The sequence below is a fragment of the Lycium ferocissimum genome, chromosome 6, assembly GCF_029784015.1.
Source record: "Lycium ferocissimum isolate CSIRO_LF1 chromosome 6, AGI_CSIRO_Lferr_CH_V1, whole genome shotgun sequence".
Classification (NCBI taxonomy): domain Eukaryota; kingdom Viridiplantae; phylum Streptophyta; class Magnoliopsida; order Solanales; family Solanaceae; genus Lycium; species Lycium ferocissimum.
The window spans coordinates 2,816,735-2,826,502 of record NC_081347.1 but is presented as its reverse complement, the minus strand read 5'-3'; positions in this window follow the sequence as shown (position 1 = coordinate 2,826,502).

Here is a 9,768-nt window from a genome sequence, read left to right as displayed (position 1 = left end):
TTACTACATTACACTTAAATTCAAGGATTACACCTAGAATATATGAGATAAAATTCCCAGCAAGCCATATTTCAAAAAGAGAGAACACATTTCTTATTCAGCAATGTTCAAACATAGGAGAAGCATTTTGACGCCTAAACACGACTTTTAAAATCCAAACTTACATGCTGTGAATATTTCAGAACTCATCGAAAATCTAAAGACATTATATTTCTACAACAAAGTACTCATCGGAAATCTAAGACATTATATTTCTAAAACAGAATATGATGTTTTGACAAAATGGCAAAAAGAGTAAAATCAGATATTACCACTTGTGGGTGCAGCGAACAGGACGGAGCCTCGAATCTACTCTCTCATTATGAACAGATTCGAACCTCGACGAATAAAAAGTTTAAAAGACCACAAAGTTCAGAGTAGTAGTAAAAAGATGAAATGTTGTGTATAGTGAGATTTCAAGATGTTCAAAAACGTCCTTCGGCTGAATGTTTTCAGATGTATATATAGGCAAATCCTAGGGTTTTTAGGGCGGGATTTGATTTCGAAATGTAGCCATTTTAGGGTGCAGTTAAGGGGTATCACGGGTTAGAATTGAGTCTCTGCTTTTTGATTTTCTTTGTGTAGAGAAATCAGATTTCGTAAAGTTTGTTGGCCTCTTATGTTGACTGTATTCGAGACTTGCACGGAAATGGGATGGTCAAGCCTCTGCCATGGTTGTGAAAGCTGATTTTGGCTTGAAGGAGGAAAAAAAAGATGAGAGAGGGGTGCGGCTGATGAGTTTAATATTAGGGTTGAGAGATGAGTTAAAGAATTATGGGTTGGGTTGAGTGCAAGATGGGCTGCTGATGAGAATAGCTGGTTTGGGCCACGATTTGGGGTTGTTCTTAAACAGACTTGGGCTGCGTTTTGAGTGATTAAAAAGGGGAAATGGGCTAATAATTAAGATGGACATGATTTTGGCCACTAAATCAACTTTGCCAAAATTGTCAATAAAATGTCTAACTTTGTTTGGAAAATCCATTATTCTCATATTTCTCTTGGCTTCTAAATTAGATCAATTATATTATATAATAATAATAATTATAATAATAATAATAGTAGTAGTAGTAGTAGTAGTAAATAATAACAATAATAATAATAATAGCAAAATATAAGGTACTTGATCTATCAGAAGCTCAAGAGAGTGAATTGGAAGAAAGAAGGGTCAAAATTGGGTGTCAACAGCGGGTATCGAACACCAGGTGGAAAACCATAAAAAAGAGGTTAATGAAATGCTGACATATTGGCTTAAACAACTCTTGCATTGTTATAGTGAATTGGACATAGAGTGACAAGCAAATATATCCAAAAAATCCAGAAAAGCTAGGATTGCAGTAATCTATGAACTAGTAAACTTCTAACCCACAGAGAAATTCAGTCTAGCTACATGGGACAGTAAGGCCCCCCGTTGGATAATCAAATAGGTATTCCTCCTCTGCATGCCTCAACAAGTCTTGAAACGAAGGATGCTTCAAGCAAGAGACAGGAACCGCAAATCTATGCTTATTATTATGGTTTTCTCCAACATAAACTGCCATGTGACCCTTGGGAATATCTGTTAACTTTGTCGATGTTGAAGTGGTTGCAGTTGATCCTTGCCGCAGAAGGATATTGTGTTTAGCATGATGAAAGATTGTCTTGAGATGATTCTTCATGATCGATGAACTTCTCTTCAACTTTTATCTGGTAAGAGTGCTGGAAGAAATTGCAAACAAGCTTTAATTGATATGTAGTGTGTGAAAGAGGATTATGGTTTTGCAAATGAGTTCTCTGACTTATATATGTGGGGATTCGTCAGAGAAGTTTGTTGATTAATTATCTGTAGTAGCATCCCAACAGTGTGGGACCAAAATTATCTCTAAGAAAGCATGCCAGCGTACTCGATTGCTCTACATTATTGGGGCAGAGAGCTATGTTTGCTCCTCAACTTGCTGCTGTAAGATAAGAAGAAGTTTCTTTGATTTAACAACACATTGACGGCATAGGACATAGTTTCTTGCTCAAAACCGCGTACGTCTACGTAGACCCATTCTTTTATACATGTACTAAATAATAACTTAATATGGGGTTATGATATTTATCAAAATATTTCCAAAACACTTAGAAGTCAACACATGAGATGATTGACTGGAACACTTACATTCTATAACATCTTAGCGAATCAAACAGTAATTCTCTTGGTCCTGGGACAATGCATAACCCACCATGCTGAAATGTTAAATTCTATGAACATAGTAGCTAAATAATATACATATGCTGAAATATTAAAGTACTACGAGAAAGCAGTAATAATTAGAAACATGGTTATTACATGCCTTCTAGAGAAGGGCCATAAATTTAGAAAAGAAATAATTTCATTTTCAGTCAGTCTGTTTTTGTTCAATCAATTATACGGGGGTTCATTCCCAACAGACAATTTAGTAGATAAGAGCATACTGCTCCCCGGTTGGATTTCTGTTTGCCTATTAACTATGTGCAAAAGCTGTCTATATATCTAGCTTGAGCGCATATTAACGATCTATCTTCCGCTATACGTACTAGAACCTGAATAATCTTTCAGAATACATTGGCGATGAAGCCGGTAGTTTCTTCTTGGCCCTCAATGGTGATTCTTTACTTGTTGTCACAACGACTTATTAGTTGTTCATGCTTACATATCCACCCTACCAATTTGGGTATGTCCCATGGGTACAACTACATGAGATTATGAGGTCATTTTTACTTATCTAGATACTGTTTTGGTGCGAGGTTGCTATATGCATTCAATATTCAACCATGGATAACAAGTTGTTAATTTTCCTCATGTGATTTCAAAGACACATTACTCCTTATTTAATCTTGTATTTATCACTAAATATTTGCTTTATAATAAAAATGTAATAGCGAGATATTCTTCGATGTGTCTTAAGATAAAACATCGAGTTTGATGCCTTAATTTGCTGTTATATGGTTGGGCAATGTTATTCAACTATTTCCGTCTCCACCACTGCCTTGTTGCTAACATGAAATGGAAGAAAGGCCTATATATCATGTACTACAACAGAATCTGTTATTTATCAATATTAGGGATTCCAACCTCAGTATTAGGGAATTTAGGTCTCGGGTTCTAGCCCCAGGTATGGAGTTGCCTTTGTTAGGGAGAGGTTTTCCCCTCCATTGTGGGACTTCATGGCATGAATCTGAATTTAGTCGGCCCAGTGCAGGTGTTACACTCCGGATTTTCGCACGTTAAAGTCGCATTATGAGTTAGTCGACTTTAGTTCAAAAAAAAATTATCTTGAGGTTGAAAGAGATTGAGCTTATTAATATAAATGGTTATAAGAGTCTATAAATAAGATTAGTAAGTGGCGGAAGGTTTGGAGGGTGAATGAATCGACGAAGCATGAGTTTCGTCAAAAGTCGGCAAGTTGGGAATACGATAACTTGTACTTTTGGGTGATATTAGTCTTCACATGCTAAACAAGTAATGATATGAAGTATTTGAATCATATAATGGTCTCTTGTTAAGTTTGGAAGTCAAATGAGTTGTAATACGAAAGTCGACAAAGGGCGTCGCAAGTTAAGTTTATAAATTTCGCTGAAATTTGGGTCAGATGTCTCGGAGCTTTTCTCTCAATCTACTTAGAGTTACGGGGTTATCCACCTATCAAATTGAAGGTCTGTGAGTCTAGTTTCTATCACATTTTACCGTTCATCGATATGACATCGGAAGAGAGAGATATTCGCATTTTCGTCCACGAACGTAAACTGCTGCTGGAACAGTGAGCAAGGTCGGAGGCTGCTCACTTTAGGTCATATAAAAGACCCCTTGCACGAATTTTTCTTCCATTTTCTCACCACCCCAACTTGGAAAACCCTAAAACTCTCTCCAATGAATCCTCTATCAATCTCAATCCAAACCAAGAGCAAATCTATCAACTTTAACATAAAGAACAACATGGCAACTTTGAAATTGCGATTTCTTCACTATTTCACCTTTCGGAGGAAAACCTTGCTTTGAAGTAACTTGGGATTTGAAGTGATTTTCATGATCTAAGGTATGTTTTAACTTTCTTTTGATCTCTTTGAACTTCTACAAGTAATTGATCATAGAAATCAATGAAAAAACCCATAGAACAAGCTCTTACATATTCTTATGAAGCTTTCATGAACTTAGCTTATTTGTTGGGCTGTTTTATATGGTTTTGTTGTGTTGTTTGGAGTTGTGGTGATATGGATGGGATCATATTAAAGAGGAGAAGTAAAAAAAGTAGAATTTTGTATATATATACAAATTCACGCCCATGAGTTTTACGGGAAAATTCACGCCCATGAATTTTGGTAGCGTTTTACGGGAAAATTACGCTACAAAAGGGCCTATAAATTCACGCCCATGAGTTGCTCGATTAAATGTCTAAATGAAGATTTCTATAAGCTATGACCTTGGTTGATCTTGAATAGTCCGTATTATGTAGGAAATCGTTCGTAAGGCATTCGTGTCACACCCCCAACGAGGAGTATGACGGGCTCAGCGTAGGCCGAAAACCACCTGACTTAACAGTTACTTTGAACATCACATACCATAACTCAAAGAACACCTACACGCAGAAAAGGCCCAACATAGAAATATCCAATCATTCAACACATATGTACATATGTGGACCGACAAGGTCACCACAACATAACGTATATCATAAAGCCGGCAAGGCTATCAGAAAAATATCAAGAACCCAAAACAAGGCCGACAAAGCCACATTATATTTGCATACCCCACTATGTCCATGAGCCTCTAAGAGTATACATATGAACATAGATTATACTAACAGAAAAGTACCAAAATATAGCAAGCCTGGAGTAATGGCACTTGCTAACACGCGTGAAAATTTGGAAAATCTCTCAAGGTTGCTCCTCAATAACTCTGTCGGAGCCTTGACGCAAATGCGGCGTCCGTGCAATGGGGCGTTAACGGATAAAAATGCGAGTATGTAAGTGTTACATCCGTATTTTCGTGTGTTAAGTTGCATCATAGGTTAGTCACATAAGCTCAAAGGACAGGATTATGTTTGAAGTTATAAGTGTTTATGTTATGTTCAACAAGTGATAAGTAAGTGCCGCGAAGGTTGGAGGTTAAATGAATCGGAAAAAAAATAATAATATAAGTTTTGCCGCGAAGGTTGGAGGTTAAATGAATCGGAAAAAAAATAATAATATAAGTTTTGCTAAGTTTGGGATGTTGAATAAGTTATACAGACTGTATGGAATTTTGGACACATCCAAGTATGCAAATAAAGAGATCGGTGTATAAAAGTTTTAGGTCTCGAAATAATTTCCGCGGATGAACAGTACTGCTATAGTAAGGCGGTCAACAGTACTGCTACAGTGCCGACTTTGGAGCAACTATATAAAGGGGTTAAACCCCTCATTTTCAGCCAAGAAACCACCCCAAAAAAATTTCCCAAAAATTCTAGAGAGTTCTCCAACCTTCCCTCCATTAAATTTCAACGCGAGTTAAGTAAAAATCCCGATTCGGGTTCCGTCGGCGTATAGTTACGATTATAATATTGTGTTGCGGTGAATTTGTGGCTTGGGAGTCGAGCAAGTATTGGAGATATCGCGGTATTAGCGGAAGTAAGGTATGAATCTTTCTCTTTTGGTATCATTTAAGGCTTATTTACGGAGATAAATTTATGGAATAATTATGTAGCGAATTCGTTTGTGGAGGAGTTGGAGAAAATATCAAGTGGAGTATTTGATAGAATATTTTGGTAGTAATGAGGTTGTTGTTGTTTCTGTTGTTGTTATTGGTTGTTGATTGTTGGTATTGAAGAATTCGGGCTAGACATATAAATAGGGGAGATCTTTGTCCAATTTTCGCAGTATAGGAATTTATTTAGAGATTTAAGATAAGAGTGTGACAATGAGCCTAATGATAATACGAATGGTTGTCTATGTAGATTATGAGATGACGAACGATCCTAAATAAATCGCGCGACGAATAAATTGGAAAGTCGGAGAGTAAGCTCCAAAGGTATGTTAAGGCTCGTCCCTTTCTTTCAAAGGCATGATTCCTATGGTACGATTTCATAAATGTTTCCATAACTTTTTTTTTTGTTTTTAAAAGTTAGAAGTTTATGACTCCAAGGCATGATTCCTTTCCCGATAATCCATAAATGTTTTCCAAAATGCCGTATTTTTCAAACCAGAGATTTATGATTCCGTGAGCTCTTATGATAACAGCGATGAACATGTTTTTACGATGATAATGATGATGTCAAAGATGAGAATATTTTCTATGATGGTTATGATGATGATGATCTTATGGTTAAAAGTCTCAAGTTATAAAATCAATGATTCTATGAGATTATTGAGCTTATTTCATGATTATGTCGATTTTATTCATTGTTGTTGATCTCACCTTATAATAATTGTTCCTTCAAGGTGAGATATAGCGATGATGATTGCTCCATAATATAAATCGGAGGTTACCGACCTTACGTCACTCCGATAGAGTCGTAGCTTTTATTTGGCTCTCATGCATGTTATATATATATATGTATGTATTTTACTACACCGAGCCGCGCTATAGTCGGCCGGGTACGCACCTATTGTGCAATCACGGCACCTATTGTGCAACCGAGTCCCGAAAGGGCCTGGTACGTTACACACCGAGTCCCGAAAGGGCCGGGTACGTTACACATCGAGTCCTGAAAAGGCCGGGTACGTTATGATGATGATATTATATATATGTATGTAAGAAAAGTTTTTTTAAAAGCTGAGCATGCATGACATCCGCCTTATGAGGCATCCAGATGTACATGTTATCTCTCTTATTCCATGTTACCTTCCGTATCTATATTATGTTGTTATTCATGCCTTACATACTCAGTACATTGTTCGTACTGACGTCCCTTCTTGTGGACGCTGCGTTTCATGCCACGCAGGTGTATACAGATGAGTAGAGGATATTAGTAGAAGATGTTCCAGCTGGATTGGCGAGCTCCATTTCCTCCCGGAGTGTTGCCGAGTCAGAGTATCTATGTTATGGTATCTTGATTTATGTTAGAGACTTTGCAGACAGAGTCACGTATATAACATGTCAGTCTTGTAAGCGGCTCTGTAAGCCGATGTATCATTATGCATTATGTTACAAATTTCATATGATTACAGATTTTACTTGATTTGAGAAAGACGAAAAGCATGTTTTTTTGAAAAGCTTTCATTATGCACTCATTTCATGATTTAAGAGTCAGTAAGATTATGAGTATAACGAGAACCAGCGGGTTTGCTTGGCCCTAAGTAAGGGTCGGTGCCCATCATGCCCTATCAAAAGTTGGGGTGTGACAAATTGGGAGTTCGTTCTAGGGTTGTCGCAAAGTCGTGTCCGGTGGAGTCTGTTTATGGTGTGAAGCGCGCCACATTTATAAACAGGAGGCTACGAGGAATCTAGGGTGGTTACTCTTCTTTCACATCTAAGATCGTGCGATAGAGCCAAGTCATAGGAAATGAGATTCCTTATACTAACCTTTGATTTCAGCAGAAGCACAGTTTCGACGGGAGAAAGTGAGTGATGATATGGGAAGTCACGATATATATATATAGTATATATATATATGATATATACGTTATATATATATATATATATATATATATATGTACATGATAATGGATCGGTTGACATAGAGGTAAGTCAGTGTAAGTACAAGTAGAGGAATTGATTAAATGTATCTCTTAATGATCAGTTCAGTCATAAGTTTGTGAACTGCACAATTGAATGAATCAGTACAAAGGTAAGCAATGGTGCGAAGGTTGTATGTCGGGTAAGGTAAGAATATTGCCTATATGATCGAGATGAAAAGCTGAAGAATGAAAAGGGAAGGTAAACAAGAAGGTATAACCGAGCAGATCGCTAAAGGATCAGGTACATCTCGAGGTGTGATATATGAGGTAAGTTCTGATATCTTTGTTCTTTTACCTGAAATTAGGAGCACTGGGTGGCCAGGATATGTCGTATATATATATATGCCCTGTGAGGCATTGTTGTATTTCTTTGCGTATGTAGTGTTTTGGATAGTAAGAATTATAAAGGAGACTGCTAAATTTTTCAAAATCGAGGTCATTTGGTTAGGTACATCTAACGGGAAGAAACGTGAAAAAGGAAATATCGTAAATAGACAATAAGTGGGATGTGTTGCTTTAGAAGAGTTATGGTTGGCATGGCACTGAAGAATGATCTGTGAGGAAGGTGAGTTATACGAAGAGAAGGTTATTATGACAAATTCAAAGGTATTAAAGTATCGAAAGGATTATGGGATTAGTTATACATTTAAGTCAAGTTAAAGAGTATTACCGCATATAGATACGGCCTAATCTTGACATATTATAGATGTCGAAGCTATGGAGATAGTTGTATACAAGTTGGATTGAGGGGAATAGTAGGGTTGCGTTAATAAGGCGATACAATATGAAGGGACTACGCTAAGAGTTGAAGCCAAAGGTAGGATGATAAGCGAAGGACATACGCCTATGATATTACAGATAAATTGAGGGAAAGTGCAAGGCAACTCAAGTTAGAATGTTAAGGAATGATAAGAGTGAAAGGACATAAGGCAAGCTATGAAAGTATCGTTAAGCTAAGCTAAATGGAACATATCGAAATTGAGATCCAAAGAAGACCAAGGACAGAACTAGAGTGCAAAAGGAAAGGAAGCATTAAAAGATAACCAGAAGTGAAAGGAAAGAGGAAGGTAAGGATGATTACACGGAAGGGTATTTATGATAAAGAGAAATACCAGAGAAAATTGGGAAGATTGGTAGTACTAAAATATGATTTAAAAAGAGAAAGGTTAACTCAATAGAATGTGATCGAAGTATCGATTGGGATGGATAAGCACAAGTGAAATTCGATGAGTCTATTAGTAAAATGAAGTAACAAAGACGAGAGACATGGGCATAGAATACGAAGGTTTATAACGAATGTGAATAACTTGGTAAGACAACTTATGTGGTAAGTGTAATAATGGTCAATCGAAAGAGTTAAGTATGCTTACTCCACGAGGTTTATTCGGGTTATAGCGGTTTACGAATGAGAGCAAGAAATGGCACTCTATAGAATTGATTATGATTGGGATATAATGAGAACGTAGCAAGACCGTAATACAAAGTAAGTAAAATATAGCGAAGAAACGACTAAAGAGTGATATGTTCTATGTGAATAGAGTGTGAATGCAGGTGTGAAACCAATATACGAATGGATAAGAAAGCTTATAAGACCTTGTTAGGGAAAGTTCGGCATAGAGGTTTCGCAATGTGAATGATAGCAAGCATGAGGAAGAGGAAGTCTCGAAAAAAAAGAAATCGAGAAAGGTGACATAGCAAAGTAGTGGCGGAGAATTGAGAGATCACGAATGATATTTTGGCTGGATGTAAAAGACCAAGACTACGGAAAGATGAATGACAAATAGAACGATTGTTAGGAAAAGGATCAACATAACAAGGATGAGAGGGAATGAGTAGAATAAGTGTTGGAGGCAAAAAATGGATTGTATAGAAGTAATATATTTTGAAGGACAAATGAGAGTTTAGGGTTCCTTGTGCGAGGAATAAGGATTAATTATAAAACGGAGTAAGTATAGGTATAGAAAGAAAAGGAAACATGCGAAGTACACAAGCTTAAGAAGTAGTGGATTTGAGAAGTGAAGATGCGTCTCCTACGTATACCCTATACTAAGACAAATAACAAGTAAAGTACAT